Genomic DNA, 25121 nt, shown 5'->3' with positions numbered 1-25121 from the left:
AATGTGCTGAAAGTGCATGAAAGGATGGGCAGGGTCGCATCACAATTGCGAGCAAAAGATAGAAGGTAACAACGTACAGGAAAATGGGAAAGAAACTAAACGCTACATGAAATACCACAAGTTCTACCGCAGACACAAAAATAGCCTTGAAATTGAGAGCAAAACTAGCACAGAGAGGGTATATGACAGATACCAAACTCCGCAACAGTTGAAAAATGGTATTGGAAAAAAAAAGAAAAAAAGAAAATTAGAAAAGGATACTGAAGAAGATGAAGAAAAAGAAGTTCCCAAGGGCAATAATAAACTTGCACACTTCTTCCAGAAAAATATCATAAAGAAAGCGTGTGAAGTGATGAGTGAATGCCGTAACACTCTCATGTACTCTTACGTGTTCGCCTACTACATTAAGGACAACACAACTAACAAAATGATCTTTGAACTCATTCAGGAATATTTGGAGGATGAAGTTGAAAGTCTTAGCGCTGCTTTGAAATGGGAGGTTCACAAACTAAACGATTTTAAATTTTGGAAGAACATGAATGCTACAATCAAGTTTTGCGAAAATCATTCGAAGAAACTGGTTTGTTTCGTCAAGGAGCAGAAAATTTTAAACATGTGGCAGTATGAAAATATTTAAACTTTTAATTTGTAATTTGCTTCATAACTGAAATAAAGAAATTTTACGAATCTGACGCCTTGTTTTACTGTTTGTAAATGTTTTTTAAGTATTTAAAATTTGATATGCTTCTTTTTGTATTGATATTGTTAAGCTTTAATTTTTTTAATTAAAAATTATACTTTTGTTTGCAGTTATTGTATAAAATATTTTTGTAAGCATAGAAACTTCGAGTCATTTCTTTTCTATTGAAATATTTGATTGTAAAATTTTTAATAGACAAAAAAAAATATTTTTTTATTAATATTTTTTCGATAATACACTATTTTCAATATAAATTTGTATTAAATGTACGCAAAAAAACAAATTAATATACGTAGTTAAACTACTAGTTTTGTATTATCTACATTCTGCAGACACCTACAGCTTAATTACAAAAACTTAAGTATTTTGAAGTTGAATACCGCGCAAAATTGAGTATGTAGGGAAACCCCGGTCTTGTTTACTTGCAACAAGCAGTATGTATTTTATCCTCTTTCTATAGCAAGTTGACTGATTGAAATTTAATTGACTTAATCAAAATTTAAGATTAGAAACAGACTTTACCTTATACTTTACTACGTTCTCGATCTTTTACAGCATACTTTAGTTTTATATCGACGCCAGTACACTATTTTACAAGCAATGTATTATAGTTGATTGTAATAATTAGTTTTAAAGAAGTAAAAATTTTTGGTTATAAAAATTTTTTCAGAACACTACCAAATCAAACTTAGACCATTATTAAATTTTGCCTTCCTGTACAAAACTTTATAAATTTAATATAACATGAAATTTTTTTTTAATTTTCAAGTTTAAATTCAGAAAAAAGTATTTCAAATTAGTAATACAATTTTTAAGGGAACGGTTTAGTTCTAAATTGCGATAATTTTTCATCCCTGCTAATCCGAAAATATCTTACCGACCCAGAGTTAGTGTTAAAAGAATGAATTATAAACTTAAAAAGGATATATTAAATACAAATAAATAGTAAGTATTTATAGTAGTTAATAGTTAGTAACTCTTAATAAATAGTACACCTACTTAAATTTTTTTGAATTATTATAAGAAACATTTTAATGCATAATTTCAAATGTAGTATTAGGTGATTTTAATCATACTTTTTACATTCTACAAATTAAATAAAAAAAATTTAAATAACATCTTTTCTAAAACCCTGATTTTTATTTTTATGTGTTTATGTATTCTTATTCGCATTCTTGTATATAAAGAAGACCAAAGTTCTATTAAATTAATTGCCATTGAGATAGTTTAAAATAAACAAGCAAAAGTTTAATAACTTTTCTAAAGAATTTTATGCGTGTATTTCTCCTTTTAACAGATATTATTTAATCTAGAAGAAACCTTATTATTAAGCACTTACAAAATGTTTAGTAACATTTAGCACATTGTAAGTACGTTATAACTAGTTTGTTACCAGATAACTTTAAAAATTACTATACAAGTGTAAAAAATGTCCATAATTATCATACGAAGTCTCCGAAAATAAAGTTTTTCCTACCTAGATTCAACAGCAAAATAAGTCATAAGCTGCCATCCTACCAAGGAAGTAGATTATTAATTAAGCTACAATTATGTTTAAAAAGTATAATTCATTTTGAGAAGTTCCATGATGAGCATAAAGTTATATTTTAAATAGTGATTCTCAAGAATATTAGTGATCATTTCCACTTGGCTATTTACTTTTATTTAATAAGTTAATAGTATTTGTTTATTTATACCCAAGTATTTTATCAATTTTCTATTATTTTTTTTTCAAAAGTTGATTTCTTTGGTTACAATAGCAGTGGTTAGGGCAAAAGAAACTGAAGGCTGAGCGCTGTTTTTGAATTGGAGGTTCACATATAACAAGTAGTAGTTTACTACTTGTTTCGAGAAGTACAATGAAGGAGTCAAAGATAAGTTAAGTGGAATTTACATCAAAGGAGTCAAAGTTTTAAGTGGAAAATTACAGAAAGACTTGTGCGTGACGTAGTAAGTAGAGAAGAGAGTGAAAAAATAAATAAGTTTTTCTTAGTGTGTTAAAAGGATGTTTTGGGTGGTTGTTGGGTTGTTGACGGATTGGCCAAAGGGAATAGAAGCTCTGCAAAGGATAGTAGAATTGTTTGAGTTTTATAAATTGTAACCAGCGTACAGTCACTAAGCTTAAGAAAACCTCGAGTCAGTTGTGGTAGAACTTCATCACGTTACTTTATCACATTGTCGTGTTTTGTTTTTAAATGTATATAAATTCACCATTCACTTAAAGTTGTTTTCTAGATACTAGATTATAAATAAGCTCAATACATTAAAGTTATTGATCGTTCCATTAGAACGTTTTATAATTATATTAGAATATATATTAGAATATATATTAGAAAGTTTTAATATTAAATATATATATTTTAACTAAGATTTCATGTCGTCCAAACGCTTATCGATGGACGACATAAAACGCATGACGCGGTCGCAAACTAAGGCGAAAAACAATAATAAGCAATTACCTAACCTAACTACGACCGAGCCATCGGTCAGTGGTTATAATGGCGTCCTCCCTACAAGCACAGATGTACCACCTTTCAATGAAACAGCGAATAGCGGACCGAATGATAGAAATGTTGAAAATAAGGGCGAAGAAGGTAAAAAAACTGATACAGAAGGATTAACTTTTCAGGTCAATACACCAACTTATGACGAAGCTAGAACTTTATTTAATGATCGAATTATACAGGCAAATAAAAAAACAGAAATGGATAAAATACCTTCGACGAAGTTAGAAAATGATCAAAAAAATTTTTTTCAACAGAATAACATTTCGACCCAGGATAATTTAAACATTATTAAGAAAACAGACTATGAAATACAAATAGAAGAAATGAATAAATTACTTAAGATAAGCGAAGAAAACCTTAGAAGACAACAGGCGGAAGAAGAAATTCGTAAAATAAAGGAGAAAATTTGTGAAAATAATAATAAACTGGAAAATCTGATCACAAGTCAAAACTTTATACATACAGATAATAACATGACGCATCACATCAGTAATAACATGTATGCAAATAAAAACAACTTTTGCGACGAAGATTATATGCAGAACCAAAATATTTATAATAGAAATTTTGATAATATTAACTCAAATCATACAGTATATGGAAAATATATGGAAATGGACAGATTAATAAAAAAATTCAACAGAATAGAGAAAGTAAAAAATCCTAGAGATGTATTGGGGTATTTCCAGGAAGAATTTCATCGACTTAACATACGTGATGATTACGTGAAGTATAACATACTTATCGAAAAATGGCCAACTGAGGATGTTTCGAATTTTTATAGATTAGTGGACAGGGAACATCGAAACTTCGAATCATTCTGTGATTTTTGTGTTAATAGGGACGACTCTCTGAGCGATATTCTCAGTAAAGTACCACAATATGATGCTTCTACCCCGTTTGGTGTATTCCTCGCAGATGCAACTAAATTCGCAGAAAGTAGCAAAGTTGACCGCATAAAATTTTTCTGCTACTACTTAAGTCCACTTTCATTGAAAACAAAAATCAGAGAAAACTTTAATGAAAACTATGATATCTTCAAGAGAAGGACACAAGGTATTTGGAATTGTCAAGAGGAAAAAATACCTTCCAATCCGGTAAATTATGATAGAACACAACGAACTAATCAAATTTATAGTACAAATCCTAGAAGGTATAACAATCGAAATATCGGACATAAAAACAATAATTTTAATTACAACAATAACAACAACGGAAATTTTAGACCGTATCGAAATCATCAAATTCCAGATTTTTACTCACACAATAAAAACAATAACAATAATTGGAACTACCAACAACCTAGTGCAAAACCAAATCCGTTTACAAACCAGGGTGACTTATGCTATCAACATTGGCGATACGGAAAAGAGGCTTACTCTTGTAATAGGAAAGATTGTAAGATGAATCATCTAATTGCGAATCACCAACAACAGAAAAGTTGCAACGTTGCTGTTATGCAAACAGACTTAACAAAGGACAAGGAAACTAAGTTATACGACGAAGATAATAAAAACTGCAGTTACAAAGCAATACCAGTGGATAACACAGAAAATAGTTTTGTAAATCAAAAGAGCTCATTAACGGTAAGCATGAAAGGAACGAAAGAGAATGATATTCATGAAAGTACAATGCCTACATGTTCGGGAAATACAGATCAAATAAACAACAATCTAGAAAATATTTTGAAAAAGATAAACGAATTGGTTTTGGACAAAAGTAATGTTCCGGTTAAACAATGCTCAGTTTTAGAAAATAAAACAGAAACAACCGATATAAAAAATCTTCCTAAAAACCTCCTATTCGCACTGGAAAAAAAATCGGGAGTCTTGTTATTAATCGATTCAGGTAGTGAAGTGTCTATCTTACCGAAAATGTTAACTAATGGAATAAATCAATATTTCCAGCCAAAAAGTAAAACAATAAAGGGTTTGGGAAACTCAACCATTTATCCAATAGGGAGTGTAGATGTGGATCTCAGCATTGGAAATATGCTTTTAAAAAAAGCCACATTTTGGGTTACCAAGGAATCGGGGGACTATGGAATTATTGGATTGGATATACTCAAAGCTAACAAACTAATTATTTCACCTCACACTTCCGAAATTCTTGAATACAATTTAAATCGTAAAGCCAGACTATATACAGCTGGGGAATTAACCACAGCTGCTGAGGGACCATGTAAAAAACTCAAAATAACTAGTTACCAAGAGAAATCAGATGACAAAAACAATATAAAAAGCATACTTGAGGAGTTCAAAGAACTTACGATGGAACCAGATTACAATAAACCAGTTAAACATGGACATTCACTTGAGATAAAAGTAAATAATCTAGTACCAAGAATGATTAAAGCACGTAAATGCAACGGAATGAGACGTAAAATAGTTGAGGAAAATTTTAACGATTTAATAATAAGAGGGGCAATGTCAAGAGGACAAGAAGCAATATATGTATCACCAATTACGATGGTACCAAAAAAGGATGGAAAAATAAGAATCTGCATAGATTATACAACCTTAAATGCCCACACAAACCCAATCTCATACCCATTGCCTCGCATTGATGAGCTTCCTGAGTTTATTCCAAATGGGTCAAGAATTTTTTCCTGTCTTGACTTAAAAGAAGCGTACTACAGTCTTCCAATTCACCCAAACTCTCAAAAATATGCTGCTATAATTGCTCATCATGGTGTGTTTATCCCTCATCGCACAACATTTGGCCTCATGAATGCGCCGATGCGTTTTCAAATGATGATGGAAGATATTTTGACTCCTTGCACAGGTTTTGTTTATGTTTATCTGGATGACATACTTGTTTTTAGTGAAACTAAAAAAGATCACGAATTGCATCTTAGAAAGGTGCTTCAAACATTACAAGATAGTGGACTGTATTTGAACGCTAAGAAGTGTATAATAGCAGAATCAAAAGTAGACTTTTTAGGACATTCAATTGGAGCCGATGGTATAGGTGTCATGGATAGCAAAGTGGAAGCAATTATTAATTTACCGAGGCCAACAAATAGAAAGGAACTAAAAAGATTCATCGGTTTAGTCAATTATTATTACCATCACATTCCAAGATTATCTGAAATCATAGCACCACTTAACGAATTGTCTGGAGGACCCAAAGCTACTAACAAAAAACCACTAAAACTAAATCAATTCCAAATTAAAGCATATAAGGATACATTGAAGGTGTTGGCAAAGGCAGCAACCTTAGCTTATGAAGATCACAATAAGCCATTAATATTATACTCAGACGCATCCGAAACTCATGTGGGGGCGGTGTTGGAGCAGGAAGGAATAGATGGAAATAAAAGGCCTCTTGCGTTCTTTTCAAAAAAACTTCCTAGCCTTAAGAGATATAGATCTACTTTTTATAAAGAACTAAGGGCTCTGTATTTAAGTTTGAAACATTTTCAAAGTAGGATAATTGGTCGTGAACTTATTATTAGGACCGACAGTCAGTCAGTAGAAAAAGCAATCACAAATCCAATTAAAGATCAGTCACCAATGGAACAACGTTACATCGCGGCAATCAAGGAGTTTAACCCTTTCATAAAACATATAGCTGGTGCCGATAACATAGTAGCCGATATATTAAGCAGACCACCTCATAGCACATCCATGCACATAGCCCTACAAGATAACGATCCAGACTATGTTCATAACTCAAACACAGATTTGAGCTGTTCTGACACAGATGATGATCTGACTGAAAATGAAGAAGAGTTAATAACAGCGGCATCATTAAATAAGTTAGAAATAGCCCAACTTCAAAAAAACGAACCTTTATTATTAAAGAAAGCAAAAGAATTAAAAAAGGAAATAAAATATGTGGGATCGGAAGACTTAGCAGTAATCCAAGAAGGAGATAACCAACGTATAATCTTACCCTCGATATTACGTTTGACAGCATTTGAATTAGCTCACGGATATCTACATTTGGGAGTAGAAAGATCTATAATAGCGACTGCAAAGGATTACTGGTGGCCAACTTTGAAGACTGACATAAAATATTGGTGTAAAAGCTGTGCCGAGTGCCAAGCTACTAAAACTTTTAGACACAATAGACCTAAAATAGGTCTGTATCCAAAAAATACAGAACGTTTCCAATTTATTCATGTGGATCTTATTGGTCCAATGAATGTAATTTCAGATGATAACAAATATATTATGACTATTAAAGACAGAGGTACCGGATTTTTGGTTACTTCACCTTTACCTAATAAGAAAGCTCAGACAGTAAAAAATGCGCTGATACAATCGTGGTGCGGGATTTTTGGAGTACCACAAGTTATTGTCACAGACAATGGATGTGAGTTTAATAATAGCCTTCTCAAGGAAGTATTCCAACAATTAGGTATAGACCATCGATACGTACCACCTTATAGTCCGGAAAGTAATGGTTTTGTTGAAAGACAACACAGAAGTATTAATGTTGCATTAAGAACGTTAGTCGATAAAAAAAAATGGTCTATGCTCTTACCTCTGATAACTACATCCATTAACAACTCGTTTATTGAAGGGAATCTGTTTACTCCGTCGCAATTAGCATTAGGAACGTGCACAAATATAAGTGGTAGGATATTTTTCAACAAGGTCAGCAACAACCATAAGGAGATTGACACTTATGAAACAAATTTCTTCCTTCATACGATGTCGAATGCATATAGAAAACATAAATGCTACACAGAAAAGCATACTTATTATGAGCCTGGTCTTTTTGACTGTGAGAAAGTGTGGATTCGAAAAAAGAATAAATCACATCTGAGTGCACAATATCACGGCCCGTACCCAATACTTTCTTATTCCGATCACTCCATGATCATAGAAAAAAATGGTAAACCGATAAAAGTCTCATTAAGAAACGTAAAAGGGTATTTCCCTCGTGAGGAACTCGACGCGGAGGGTAACAAATTGGGACCTACGGCTGCATACAATTTGAGGGAAAGAAATATTGAACTAAACTACGCAGATATAGACACTACCACATACGATGAATCCGATTAAAAGTAAGTTTTGAATTGAGAGTAGGAACTAACATTAATCAGATTGACATGTTCAAAATATTTTATTCGTACAATATTGTTTTAGTTAGCATGATATATAAAAATAGTTTTAATATTTAAGCATAGCTGTGTGATTCGTTACAATAAGCAATTGAGTGCGAAATACTTATTTATTAAGATTTTTTTTGTGTTAATTTAGTAAGGCCTGTTTAAGCCTAAACAAGCGATTGTAATCAACTTGTTGTGTTACTTTTTCATCTTATTGCATGTAATTAATTTTTTTTATTTTTTCCATATATAATAATAAAAAAATTTTTAATAAAAATAAAATAAAATAAAATAAAAATAAAAAATATAAAAAAATAATAAAAATTAATAAAAATTTCCAAAAATCATAAAACTTATAAAAAAAAATTTTTTGAATAATTAATATTATAAACTATCAATTTTAGAATAATGTATTATATTATGTATTAACAGTATTTATAAATCTTGTATCGATGTTACGAGTATAAAGCATCGATGGGCATGAGTAAATAAATATTGTTTCAGATTTTATTTAACATATTATATAAATGCATAAGATGCTATAGCTTTCATTTAACACCTTTGTAATATAATATGAAACTTTTTGTCAATAGAAATTAGTAAAGCATGAGAATAAAAATTAGCTTTTGAATAAAATTTGTTTTTTTAATAAATTTTGTTAATAAGTGCAAACGAATATTTTAATTTTTTTAATATGCGATGTTATACACAAAGGATTTATATTCGAAATTGTAACATTTAATTAACATGGGAATATAATTAGTGAAACAAATTTTTTAAATTTTTTGTAGGATTTTGAAAAATAAATGTTTTTATTTTGTTTTATTTTGTAATAATATTCCCAGCTGATATTATTTACTATAAATTTTTAGCTTGTTGGCGAATAATCGATTAATATTTGTAACTATTTAGATAAATAAAATATAATAAAATTAAAATAAAAAACGCGATACTTAAAATTAGAAATTGTTAGATTAATGAAAATGTTTACACAAAACTTTTTAAATTAAAATATTTAAAAAGTTGTGGCAGAAATTTATTTTGCCAGCACTTGGATCATTTAAGAAGCTAAGAAAACTTGAGTGCTTTTATTAAGTTAAACTTTTCAACTTATTCAAAATTGAATTATTTCAAGTATAGGAGTCAGGGGAATTCAATTGAACAAGAAACTGAAGATAATTAAACTTTTATCAAGTAGTTACAATTTTGATAGAAGATATTTAAGATTTTTTTCTTTTGTTGTGATCATATATATCTGCTTTTCAAGAAACATTTATAAAAAATCAACTGAAGGAAAGCTCAGACTTCAAAATTTTTTTTAGTTACATTAGAATTATATGTAGCATACTGAGATTTTTTTTGTGTTTTGTTAAATATGTATTATAATAGTAAAGAGTTAAATATTATTATATTATTTTTTTTTTATATTATTACATATTTGTAAGGAAATCTCACTACTTATGTTAACTTAATTGTTAATGATTTTAAAAATGTTTTAATCTATGATAAGTTATAGTACCATAATTTATATTCTTGAGTTGCGAATAATAATCAATTAATAAAGTACGCGTTGTTTTACAACACGTCAATTTCATACTTCAATAAGGCAGTAGTTTTTACTTTTGTATTAACTTTTATCCTTTCTTATCGTTGGGCCTAAAAGGAGAACATGGAAAACAAAATTTTGGTGGATAAACATTTTTACGTATTTGTTTGTTGGCCATTAAAGCTTTATGAAGTATAGAAAATGGACAGCAGAGCTTAAAGCTATTTTTAAAAAATCTATTCTAGAAATTGGGAGAGGTCAAATACATTACTTTTTCTTCGTTGGACCTAAGTTAGAACATGGAAACTAAAAATTATGCGAACCACAGTAGACTTAGCGGGAAATAGTGTTAAATAGTCGATTATGAAACATTTAGGAAAATTTAAGCGATCGACAGGAAGCAGGACAACATCTAGGATACTTATTGATTCTGCGCGTGAGGGAATATGAAAGGAAGGTCACGATGCAGACGAATAGGAATAACTTTTAGACCAGTTTTGAAGAAATCTTGTTTCTACATAATTCAGCTCATTCGGAAGAAATCAATTAAACTGTTAGTAACTATTTTATTTTTTCATTATTTAGATAATTTTTTTATATATTTTTTATTATTACTACTTGGTATTATAATTAAATAAACAATAAGTAGAGATGTTGAAATTTTATATTATTAAACAAATATATATTGCTTAAATTATAATTTATTATCCAAAGTTTAAGCTTATACGTTATTGTAGTATGTGGGTTAATTAAAATTGAATACTTTCATTTGAAAAAATAGAAGAACATTATTAGAAACACATTTAAACACATCAAACGTTATCCTGCGTTTTAAAACAAATTACTTTACGAATAATATTAACAGTTATGACTTCATTCAATAATTATTGTTATCAATATAGACTTCAATTCTTAAAACTAGAAATTTTTTTTTTTAATTTTTTTTTGATGTGTTGTTATGTTTAACACCGTAACTATAAAATATTGATACGAGATATTAGAGATGATAATAATTAAACAGAACAGTGATAATATTTATAAAATGATTTTTTATATAATTTTGACATAATGTATAGTTAGGTAACTTCGATTTTGCTTAAGTGCAAACTAATATTTATTAGATTTATTTTGTTTAAAATAATCAAAACATTTAAATGTTTTTTTGTTACTCAAAATACTAAATTTTAAGTTATTTTATTTTCATATGTTTAGTTGGTAAAATAAAGATTAAATAAGAAAAATATAACATTAAAAGATAAAAAAAAACATAAAAAAGTTTCAAATATTATTTAATAAAAGAAAATAAAAAAGTTTTGTTGATTACATTTAACTATTTAACTATGTCATGTGTATTATTATGTTGCTATTATTTTTGTTAGTGTGGTTTCATTAAGAATATAAGAAGTGTAGAATGTTTTAGTATACTCTAACTACAACTTATGTATAATAAACTACACAATACTTAATAACTTTAAAAATGTTTGTTTTTAAACTTTAAATTATTACGATACAACCTTATAGCCTAACTTTTAATCTTTTTTTAACAACTTGTTTTATTTTAAAGTTTGTGAACAACGGAAGGAGTTTAAATTATTTTAACCGCACCTGTTACTGATAAAATTCCCGTAGTATAAAAAATCGAATTTGTTAACTTAATTTTTAGCAGTAAAATTGTACTTTAATCATAAACAAATAGGAGTACTGGTTGACAGTATTTGAAAATTTTCACATAAAAAAATTGTCAAAAATAAATTTTTCAAACAATAACAAAATAAAACTTGCTATTTTCGTTTTACAAGCATCTGATAATTTTTTATAGTTACTGTCGTAAAAGATAAACTTTCTTATCAATTTAAATTTCAGTTGGATTTTATTTTTTTATCGGTAAAATCTAAAACGTTAGGAGTAAATAACAATTGTTAAATTCTATAACATCTGGCTTTAGTTTATTCAGTATGGCGTTTGACTATAAATCGATAACAAAACAGAACCTAAAAATACTATGAAGATTTTCTTACCAAAACACTTCATTTTATTAATTAATTGTCTTATTGTTCTCTTGTAACATAGCATAAAAAAAATAAAACTTAATTCAAATTCAATTGATATATTACGTCACATTGTACGGCAAACTTGTAGTTCAATAATTAGCTTTCTTTGTAGTGATTTATATCTAATGATAAAGTTATAATGATAATTCAGTAAAAAGTTAATTAATACATTTTAATATTTAATTATTGATTGCTATAATGATACAATAACTATCAAACATATTTCTGTGAATTTAGATTAAAAAACTTTTATCATTTAATTATTTTCATTAAATTATCTAAATAATATAATAAATATTTTGCTTTAATGAACTTATTAATTAAGTTTATTAAAATGAATTATAAAAAATATAAAGTTTGAGTAGCTTTATCTATTTTTTAACAATCTTACTTAATGTCTAAAAAATTCCACTAATGTTGCTTAAAGTGTATAAAAAATAGGTATATAAACTTTTGATTAAAGCTTCACAAGCGGTTGTGATTTGTTTAGGTAACAGTAATGTTGATATTATGCATAAGGCATTCTATGGGTTTGAGCATCGATATAGGACTTTCGTTGTCTTAAACTACAAATTACTTATTAAGTTTATTCTCATTATGTCATGCTTAGTAGTATATTATGATTTATAGTTACTATATGTATAGTCTGTCTGTTGTAGTTTTCATATTAATTTATCTTATTTTTTTTCGTATATATATATTGTTGATGTTATTTGGTTTTATAATGAAGAAATTTTTGGTTTTTATAAAAACGCTAAGTTCTGGTCCTTTTTAAATTGCTAATTTAACTACTTAACTCGTAAACAACCTCGCATGGCATGTTAACAGTGAATTTAAGTATTCACTTAATTATATTAATCTTAGTGCATCGTATATCATAAAAATAATATAAATATAGTTTTTTATTTTAATCCAGTAGAATAACCACAAATCAAGTGTTTTAAATTGTCAAATCATGACATTATGTTAAACATAAAAAAAAAAAAAAACATTTAATAAATAAACTTAAACAAATAAAAAACTAAAAGTTAGTAGTCTGGAGGACGCAATTCTATTCCCGTGACACTACATAATGAAACTTATCAATTTGTCAATATTTTAAACGAACTTCGTTGGCTGAACTCAGAAATATTTATCATTTTATGTGAGGTAAAATTTTTTTTTAAGTTTGGAAGGGTAATCAGCTCCAGTAATATTAACTGAAAGATAGTCGTTGTGTGGGGACGAATAAGTTGATATGGAAGAAGTGTGGAGACGAAAAAATTAATATGGAAGAAGTGTGGAGACGAAAAAGTTAATATGGAAGAAGTGTGGAGACGAAAAAGTTAATATGGAAATGTGTGGAGACGAATAAATTGATATGGAAGAAGTGTGGAGACGAAAAAGTTAATATGGAAGAAGTGTGGAGACGAAAAAGTTAATATGGAAATGTGTGGAGACGAATAAGTTGATATGGAAGAAGTGTGGAGACGAATAAGTTAATATGGAAGAAGTGTGGAGACGAAAAAGTTAATATGGAAATGTGTGGAGCAGATAAGTTGATATGGAAGATATGTGGGGACGAAGAAGTTGAGAGGGAACTCACCTAATAGAAATTAATTAAACTTCTTAAATAGAAATAAAAATATTTATTATGTTATAAAGATAGTTGAACTATGAAAACATTCCGAGCTAAACTGCTCGAAAATATTTGGAAAAAGATACTCCAAATGAAATATTTTTTATGATGATGTTTCAACGAAAGAAACTTTGCTTTTAAATTCAAACGTCCATGATGAAATAAGAATATACCTTTTTGCTTGACAATTCCACGAGACATCTGTCAGAAAAAAACGACGAAGTTGAAAGGGTCATGGAAAAACGGACGTCAAGTTTTATTACAAAATTGAAAAAACAATATTTAGGTTTTGTTATAAGTTTTTTGTTTTTTATGTAATTTTTCTAATTACTTAACTTTAAATAATATTGAATTTCAATATCATAATATCTGTTATTTTTTTTTTAGATTTAAATAGCAAATAAGCAGATATAATTAATAATAAAAATGTATGTTTAAATATGATTGTCTATATTTATAATTACGAAACACAAGTTTATAGTTTTTTATGAATTACTGAATTAATTAAGTAGTTTTACCTCAGAAAATGTTTTGTTTTGTATTTTTTTTAGCCATGTTGTTATACTACCCTTCCTACCAAGAACTTACAAGACAAATTGTAGCTTAGGTATTAATTAATTTTTTAATTAGTTAGTTTTAAGTCCCTAGCACTTTTCCACCAAGGTTACGAGTTTTCCCCAGAAGAACGAACCCCTTGTCCGAGAGATTTCCTTTTCCAGCAACGGGAGGTTCCTATCAACGAGAAGCTGTGTTTTACGAGTTTTCCCCAGAAGAACGAACCCCTTGTCCGAGAGATTTCCTTTTTCCAGCAACGGGAGGTTCCTATCAACGAGAAGCTGTGTTTTACGAGTTTTCCCCAGAAGAACGAACCCCTTGTCCGAGAGATTTCCTTTTCCAGCAACGGAAGGTTCCCATCAACGAGAACTGTGTACGTGAACTTACAAGACAAATTGTAGCTTAGGTATTAATTAATTTTTTTTTTTTTTTTTTTTTCTGTTTTAAAAATTGTGTGTAATTGCTAACATCTTATAATTAATTTTTTTTAATCGTTTTAAAAAACTATATTAGTGTATTTTTACAAAAAAATGTTTTTCTTAGTATTTAAAAATAACTATTAATCTGAAAACTATTGTTTATTAAAGAATTTTATTTTTATTTCAATGAAAATGCTTTTTTATTTTGTCATGCTTAACCAAATTAACATTGTTCAAACTTAGATTAAGAAGTGAAAGAGACTTCCAGTAAATTTAAATACTAGCATTTTTTTCGTGTTTATTTTCTCATATTTTGAGTCTCGAACAATTCATGTTTTAAGGTAAAGTTTTACAGTTTCCTGTAAAAAATTAATTTCGTAATTTAACTTTTTCTTAGTTCTACTAACGACTGTAGTGAGGTTTTTTTGGGTGCAGTGTCTTAAGTTGGGTAGAGGTTTTAGCATAGCAAAAGTAAATACAAACTACAAGTGCTCATTTAGATTATTAAAAAAAAAAAAAAACGAAGTTAGGGAAGGGTAGTATAACAAGTAGTAGCTTCTACTTGTTTCAAAAGCTAGAACGAGAAAATAACTTCAAATATTTTAGCACTCAGAAGATAAAAACAAATCAATTAAGTAAGGTAGGAAGGGTAGTATAACAAGTAGTAGTTTACTACTTGTTTCGAGAAGTACAATGAAGGAGTCAAAGATAAGTTAAGTGGAATTTACATCAAAGGAGTCAAAGTTTTAAGTGGAAAATTACAGAAAGACTTGTGCGTGACGTAGTAAGTAGAGAAGAGAGTGAAAAAATAAATAAGTTTTTCTTAGTGTGTTAAAAGGATGTTTTGGGTGGTTGTTGGGTTGTTGACGGATTGGCCAAAGGGAATAGAAGCTCTGCAAAGGATAGTAGAATTGTTTGAGTTTTATAAATTGTAACCAGCGTACAGTCACTAAGCTTAAGAAAACCTCGAGTCAGTTGTGGTAGAACTTCATCACGTTACTTTATCACATTGTCGTGTTTTGTTTTTAAATGTATATAAATTCACCATTCACTTAAAGTTGTTTTCTAGATACTAGATTATAAATAAGCTCAATACATTAAAGTTATTGATCGTTCCATTAGAACGTTTTATAATTATATTAGAATATATATTAGAATATATATTAGAAAGTTTTAATATTAAATATATATATTTTAACTAAGATTTCATGTCGTCCAAACGCTTATCGATGGACGACATAAAACGCATGACGCGGTCGCAAACTAAGGCGAAAAACAATAATAAGCAATTACCTAACCTAACTACGACCGAGCCATCGGTCAGTGGTTATACACACACTAAACGATTATAAATTTTGGGAGGAGTTGAATGCTACAATTAAGTTTTGCGAGAATCATTCGAAGCAACTGGTTTATTTTTTAACATACATTAAACTTTTAAGTTAGGAAATAGTGCTAAATTTAAGTCATGTAAAAATAAGCTGTTGTACAAATAAAAACGACCAAATTAAAAGTACAGAGTTTGTAAGATTAAGCTAAGCTTTAATGTGTGCATAAATTTTTATTCGCATACTTATTACAACTGAGAGTATCTTTAGTACTAGATTGAAGTATACTTTTATAAATAAGCACAAAAACCAACAAGTTTCTATAAAAAGTAGTTTAGAAAAAAATTACTAATCAATCACAAGTTTACTGTGACTGTATTAAAATCACACCTTTATTGTAATCATTTATATTTACTCATGTAAGTTATGTTTCGTTTAAGCAGTTAATGAAGTTACAAATATAAACACTTAAACTAAAACAAATATTTAAAGCTGAAATTAAAATTATAGCAGAGATATTTGTTATGAACATAGTTTGAATACTAGTATCTGCTAATTGTTTCTAAATCTTTTCATGCAAAAAAAAACAAGTTTGAAAAACCAAACAATATAAATTCAAAGCTTTGAAGCTTTTAAGTTCTATTTTGCATATTTTTCATCCTTTTTATAAAGTGTTTGTCGTTTTATGAATTAGAATTTGGTGCTCGACATTATGGTAAAACTTATTTTTGAAAAAATCAAGGTTTAAAAAAAATAAAGCGAAAAGTTTAAAATTAGCTTAAATATATCAAAGCGAGAGAAAAGAGACCTTGAGAATGTCACCAAGTGAATTTTTTGCACAAAGTTTTATTTTTTACGTAATTATACAAAATTTCTGTTTTAAAAAATTTCTAAAAATTTGCAATTGTTTTAGAAAAGTTTTCTGGGAAATAATATGTCATCAAATTTTTACTTCAACTTTTTTACATATGTATTTTTAGAGTTTACCTTTTATAAGTTTCTTTAAGTAATAAAAGGTACAGTACAAGCACATACAATTCAAAACCAATGAAATAGTATGAAAAAAATCAATAAAATTTAAAACTTGAATTGTTTTTGCTTGAACTAAAAAACTAAGCAAATCTACATCATCTGCATGTTATCAAAGTGATTTAAATCAACAGTCTTCTACTTTATTTTGATAATCATGTGTTTTATTATCTTTTTGTTCACAACTTTCAAAGTAAAGTCTTTACATGTATGTTAAAAAATCGTCTTAAATCAACAATGTATTACTTTATTGTGATAATCATGTGTTTTATTGTCTTTTTCTTCACAATTTCAAAGTAGTAAAGTCTTTACCTGTATGTTTAAAAATTGTCTTAAATCAACAGTGTATTACTTTATTGTGATAATCATGTGTTTTATTATCTTTTTGTTCATAAACTCACTAAAAAGTCTTACGTTGAGCAGAAACAAATTTGGGCAAATCCTAATCAATCCTCAATACTGCTAACCATTTTGAAGGTTAACTTTTAAAATCAGATTATACGAACATAGAGCATCATTTCCTAAACACAACAAGAAGAAGCCCACCAACTGCACAAAACTAGCCAACTATGGAAGTTGTATGAAAAAGACGAAAAATACCTAATTGAATGGAAAATACTTAGACCGACCAACAGCAGAACCATACCAAACTTTATGTGCTTATTATGTAACCAAGAAAGACCATATTGTAAATATATATATATATAGTAAACGCAAACCAATAAAAATTCTTAATAAGAAAAATGAACTGGTCACGCAGTGCCTTCATTAACCTAGGGAATATTTTAGTTTATTTTAATCATATTGACTTGTTTTATTTCATTTTATTTAATTTGTTGTTTCGCTCTATTTACGTTTGTATAGTGTATATATTTTTGTTTTTGAGTTACAACCTTTTCGTAAAAAGACCATTTTTGTTTTCTTAAAACCCCCTATAAATCGTAATATATATATTTTTTCAAAGCAAAACATGTAAAATGCATGGTTAATTGATTACTAAAATTAAACTTACCTATATTTCATTTTGGTTTAACTTTTGTAAACAACATGTTAATGGTAACTCTTATTTTAGTTTTATTTTCTAATTCATCGCTCTGTATATTTTTTTTCAGTCTGATGAACTGTTCTGCAGGGAATCGGCGTAACGCAATAAAAGTTAGACAATAAATTAGTATAAATAATAATAATTTACATTTGAATATAATTTAATTGTTTACTTAAAAGATAAAATTTTTATCTTAGTAAGTAATTGATTATTTTTATTTAAGTAATTATCATTTTACTATTTTTAAAATTGTGTTTCTATTAATATACTTAAATACAGATGTGCAAATTAAATATTTTATTTACAAGCAGGTTTCGGTAACAAAAAATTGCATCCTCTTCAAGTTAAATAAACTAGTAAACTGCACATAACTGTGTTGCTTATCTGTAGTATTATTTAAAAACTTATTCATGCTAAATATTATTATTATTTAAATAAAATATTTAATTTGTACATCTTAATTAAAATAAGCACTTTTCATTTTAGTAAGTTGAGAAATCTTTTTTATTTAAAACAGATAACTATATATTAATATACTTAATATCATTTAAAGTTTTTAACAAATATATTTACTTAAATTCAATTCTTATTCTATTAAAAGATCAATCATAAAATGTATCTCACTAAATGAGCTCATTTAAAACAAGTCTAAAAAATTGAATTATAAACTGTTTCAAAATTGGTCTATTATAATGTTTATTAATGATACTCGAATAATTAGTAAAATAAAGAAATTAAAGCATAATAATTTCTATACCTTGTCAATATACTGGTCAAGAAATGTTGTTGTTATGTATTGAAAGTATTTTAAAGTTAGTTTTAACAATTTTATTTTTATAATAACTTTTTGTAAATATTAAACTTTTATTTTAAATTTCATTATCTTATATGCTTTATAATGTTATTCACCTTATAAGTAATAATCTAAATTATATTAAAATACAACACAAAAGTTTTATATAGTCTCAAAAAAAAAAAAAGCTATTTTTACATGAAGCTACAAGTTTGAGTTCCAGGTGGTTTCAAATTTTTATTTTTTTTTTTTAATTAACATGCAGTCTGATCGGTAATTATTTTCAATTCTAGATCTAGCGGGATCCGGATCTAAAAAAGCCTTGCCCGGGGTCCGGTTAATCACTAACAGAATTAGAAGGACTGCTTTAAAAAGCATTAACAGACTATGAATAGGAATAAGTAGCTTACTTTTTGAGACAATATTAAACTTTTGTTACCGTTATGATTTTATTAAATAGATTCTCACTATAACTATTAACAAGTTTTAAAACCTTTTTTTACTTTTTTTTTAAGTTTAGCATTAATTGATAAAATTCACTAGAATTTATCTAATTAAGTCATTTAAGAATTAAAAAACAAAGAACTTCAGTTCAAAAAAAAAACAATTAAGTAGTTTTTTGTTTCAAATTGAGATATAAATTTTAATTACAAAAATAATTTTTTACATCTTAAAATCAAGTTTATTTGCTTCATATGATAAATTTAATCAAAATTTAATACTTTAACAAATTGAAAAGAAGATAAGACTATAAAAAATGATAAATAATTTAGCTTTCCATTGCATTAAGTACAGATACAAATGTAGCATTAAACTTAGTTTAAAAAACTTAAAATGCTTTAGCCTTATGAATAATCATTAACTAAAACACAATATTAAGAGCTTAATTAAATCAGTGTGTAACTAAAACAAATATTATACGTAGCTAAACAGGCAACAAAAGTTTAGTGTCTACAATAGAGATTGTTCTATATGGTAACATGTCTAAGTAAGGTAACAAAGCACTTATAACTTTCAACAAAATTCTAAATTATTAAAAAAAAAAAAACTAAACAAGTGAAAACACTAGTAGGGACATTATTTTAAAGAAATAACCTTTAATAAATAGAATTATTTTGTAAAACCCTAGGAAGTAAGACTTAAGAAGTTTAAAAATCACTTTTAAATAAACTGAATTATGTTTTGTTATTACCAATATTAAATAACTCTAAGATAAAAGTATAAAGTAAAATTATATCTAAATCAGTATTTTTTTAGTTAACAAATAAAAAGAAAACTTTTATTCTGATATCGTCTTACGGTAAAGGCTAAGATTAATTTTCACCTAATTTTCTTATGAATTTATAGTAAATAAACTATATTATTGCAATTATTAATATATAAAATTAATACTTATTCCTTGCTATGAGTCTTTTCGTGCCTTTTCAAATTACTTGACTTGTGAGTTTTATGATCACAATGACTGCAAGCAAACTTTGGTTCATAATGAAACACCATGTGTTGGTTCAAAGTTTGCTTTGTTTTGAAAAATCTACCTTCTGGGCAAATAGAACATTTAAAAGACCTAACATCAGTGTGAGTTGCTTGATGTCGAACTAAATTACTTTTTACAATAAATTTTTTATCACAAATTTGACAAGCAAAAGGTTTTTCTCCTGTATGAATTCTATAATGCTTAGTAAAGTTTGACTTTTTATCAAACAATTTTAAGCAAATACCACATTTATATGCTTTTGATTCGTCATGAACTTTCATGTGTCGGTTGAGACTATATTTGCCTGAAAAGCTTTTATAGCATACGTGACAATTGAACTTCTTACCTGTAAGTATGGATACACACATTTTAATCAATCAAAGGTTGTTCTTAAATTATAAACTTTTTTTATAAGTATGATGTTTAAGTTATAAATCTAACAATACTCATGATTAAACAGTTAAAAAGAAGTAATACATTTTTAGAACACTAAAAGATGTTCAAAAAGCTTAACTAATTTCTATTTCGATAAAACACAATAAACGTTATCATTTAAAAAAAAAACATGTAATATAGTAAAAGAAATTTAAAACTCTACATAAAAGCAATATCTACTTTAAATCAAATAGTAAGACATATATGTTATTAAGTAATTGACTTATAAAATTATTTAAACAACTAACTACTTGATTTAGATGAGATTCTAACTTTTTCATTGAATTTCCGCGGTTTTTCATCTTGAATTAGAATATCGTTGTGATCTAAAACATTTAAAAAATTTTTAAAACTATTGTAGTATTTTTATCTTCATACTATTTGTCGTAGTACTTTTCTAGATGAATGTGATTTTAAAAACTACTAACTTGTATGTCTTCCATAACAATAATTAAATCATTAAATTTGAACACATAAAATAGTATTACTCAAATCTGTAATAAATAATCACAATATAAATATAACATTAAAATATGTATAAATTTATAAGTTAACATTTGTTTAATAACTGCTATATGCAGAATGTTATATAAATGGTGGATTATAAATAAAATATAAATACATTGTATTGACTAAGAACAAAATTACAAATACTGCTTAAATTAAGTTACAAACAAAATGTATAAGAAAACATTACTAAATTATATAAATTATATCAAACTCAAAAATAATATACATTTATCTTAAACTGATAACAGTATTAGTTTATGTATTTATAACTTAAATATAAGTCAAAAAATAATTAAGTCTGAGAATTTCAGTTTAGATAAAATGAAAATTTATAATTTTTTTTATATTTTTTTATAAAACTATTTAGTTTTATTAATTTGCTAAATGTTCTGTCGTCTAATATAAAAACATAAATATTTGATATCTTTTATGAAAATACCAATATTAAGGTCATTATAAATGTTAATGTAACCAATTATTGATATCCTAGAAGTTCTAAATAAATTTAAAGAAATATTTTTTATGTATCTCTGATTGTTTTACTTCTTATAGTTTCTTATTTATTCAATGATAAATCAAATTGATTAAATATACTTTTATTTCAAGTTTCTTATCTCAAAGTTAAACTACACATTCATTTATAAAAGTGTAAGTTTTAAAATAATAGTTATAAAATAAACTCACTAGCAATCTTAGTAGAGCTACAAACTTTATCATTCGACTTCTGCAAACTTTCGTTTTCAACTTGAAGTTTATCAAAGTCTGTAAAAACAATTTTTGTTTTTTATATATAAAATTAACTATTTAGGTATTAGACTTCTTTAAAGTTCATACTTTTTCTTTTCTCTATACACATAGTGTTTTCTGTTTTATTTACTTCATCCAAACTTTTTTGTTTTAGTTTTATGTTATTTAGACAATCATAAGATTGGCTGATTTTTTTTACTGAAATTGCCCTTAAAACCGGTAATAAATTAAATTAAATATATATTTAATTAAAATCATTTAATTGCCTTGTTTCCTTACTAAAAGGTAAAGTATAATCTTTATATTTATCAATTTTATACAATTAGTAATTACAAATTTTATGTTTTATACTTCCCCATTAACATTTTAAGTCTAAAATTAAAATTTGTGAATAGAACAATATAACAATTTAAAAACGATTAAATTTATATAAACGTAACAACATAATACTTTTGTATAACTTTAAACTAATTTAGTAGACTGTAAAGAACCTTTATCTTAGTTTAATATTAATTTACTAACCATTTTCACCATACAAAGATTTAGTATTACTTTTTAAGATTTCACTATTTTTAGATAAAGTTTCAGCTTGATCTGATTCAATTTGACTTTCGTTGTTTTTATTATTTTTTCTGATTAAATAGTTGGATAAACGTTTTTAATTAAAAAATTATATATAAATAAAACTATAATATAATAAAACTATAACAACATTTCCTAGAAATGAACATTTTAAGCGTTTTTTTTAACATATAACATGTATTTACAAACTTACGTAAAATACTTTGTTTTCAACTCCTTTTTTAGTATACTTAATTCACTAGACATATGTTTGTTTGATACAGTCAGTTGCTTATTTTCACTTGCTAATTTGTTATTTTCATTTGTTAAATTTTCTACTTGTATTTGAAAACAAATATTTTTAGTTTGCAATTTTTCAACTATTTCTTTTAAATTTGACAGAAGCATATTCGCTTGGTATAACGCATCTAAAAAGCAATAACTTTGTAAATATATTCTAATTTCTAAATAAAAATCTTAATATAATTTGATTTCTGAAAGTTCTATAGATATATTTGAATTATCTATATACTGAAAGGGAGTTTTTGAAATTTTTAGAATAAAACTTCAGTTTTCATATTGCTTTATAAATACTTTTTAACGGTATAAAATTTAATATAAATATTATCTTTATAATTTTAAGTAACATAAATGAACGACAATAAGTAAAAAAAAAATAAACAAACCATTTTTTTTTAATTTAGATTTAGATGTAGCTTCCATTATTTACTTCACTATTAGAATATCTAATTGAATAAAAACATTAACTAATTTAATAAGTTACACCGTAATATAAAGTTAACCATTTAAACCAATCCGAATTAATTACTGAAAATTAAAAAATTACGTCTTAATAACTAAGTACAACTGTAATAGTTAAAATGTAAAAATTTAATTAAATATTTTTGACGCAACATTTTTTTTTAACATACTTTATTCAATATGTTTGACTTTTGTTGTAACTTTTCTTAATTTAAAACATATGAACCAAATTAAGTGAATAGAATATTTCAAATAAATCCTTAAAAAACAAACTACACATAGAGTACATTTAGAAATCATAAAAGGTTTTTACAGACAAAACAAACCTAAGATATGTGTTAAATTTAGTCAAAAAATTCGATAACTCGGTTGTTTCTGTTTTAATTAAAAAGTTTTTTAAAACAACAAAACTAAATAAAATCTCAATCAAAAATCAATTCGCATCAAAAATTAAATAATTTAAACCCATACTTTACAAAAATATATACACAACTTTTTCATCAATATTGAAAAAAAAAAAATTATCTTAACAAAAATAGTCTGACCACTCCAAATTGTTATGTCATAGAAGGTTATTCTTAGATCAAAACTTAATAAGTGTACCTTTTGTATAAACTGAAAAAAAAATACGATTAGCAAACTTTAAAATTTAGAACTTAAAATATACATTTTCAGTATGAAAACAAATCTATTCAAAAAATCCTAGTGGTTATGCAAGTGTTTACATTTTTTTATTTACAACTCAGAAGTTAGATTGTAAAACAAGGTTTGATAAACTTTAACACAGTGTTTCCCAAAGTGGGCGATATCGCCCCCCTGGGGGCGATTTTAGTAATTTGGGGGGCGATAATTAGTAAGGGGGCGAAAGGGTGGGCGATAACTAGTAAGGGGGCGAGAAGGGGGCGATTTTAAAATTTTTTGCTGTCATGAGATTTTTACTTTTTTTTTTGCTATTTTACTAATTTTAGCTTGCTCTAAATTGTATGACCCTGAGGTAAAACTTAAACAAAAAAGTTTATTTTATTTATGAAAAAAAAAAAATCAAGTATCTATGACTCCTACTTTCAAGTAAATACTATATTTTCATTCATATATTTCCTTGTTTTACAATTACATATATCATAGATGATTGAAATCCCTCTAACTATTTTATAACCTGAGATATATGTTATTTGGGACCATAAATGGTTTTTTAAAAATCTATGTTATCTTTTATTAACTGTCACCTCATGATATTTCCAGTTGTTTTTTGAAAAGTCACCAAGTTAGACTAAGAAATAAAACTATACAGGGTTGCCAGTTTACCTAGAAGCCTTGAAAAACCTGGAACTTGACAAGTTCGGCAAAAAAAAAAACTGGAAAAAATCTGGAATTTTTAACGATTTTAACATATTAAGTAGTAATTTTAGATCTGACACAAAAAAAAGCTATCATATAGATAAAAATATGGATCCCTTCGAGGCAGATACTTTTGAAATAAACGACATACAGGAAACCTTCTCAGACTTACAAACTGACCTTAAACTTCAAGTAAATTCTTCCAAACAACGTTATGAAAGCTTTTGGACTCAACAAAAACTAAGGCAAAAGTATACAATCATTTAAAAGGAACTTAGATTGTTGTTTATAGCTTTTCCTTCTAGCTATGTTGTTGAGAAAGCTTTCAGTTTAGTTATCAACACCTTGAGCAAAAGATCTAATCTAGATATTTATAAAGGAGGTGACTTAAGGCTCTATTTAACTAATTAAGAATCAGATTAGAAAACTTTGCAAGCAGTCACGAACCTCATCCTTCACATTATATTAGACTTCAGTAGCAGACATTATTTTATGAAAGTTTTTTAATTTTATTTGATCTTTTGAAAACTTCTTATTTAACCTGGTTTGTATTGTATTTAAGTAGTTATTTTTATAATAACAACTTTATTAAGCTTTTTATTCTACAACAGGTTTGCATAATGCCTAATAAATATTAATTA

Source organism: Thalia democratica, chromosome 3 (assembly GCF_965202585.1).
Source record: "Thalia democratica chromosome 3, ktThaDemo2.hap1.1, whole genome shotgun sequence".
In the NCBI taxonomy this organism is placed as follows: Eukaryota; Metazoa; Chordata; class Thaliacea; order Salpida; family Salpidae; genus Thalia; species Thalia democratica.
The sequence above is the reverse complement of the archived record's forward strand: the minus strand, read 5'-3'. Positions refer to the sequence as shown.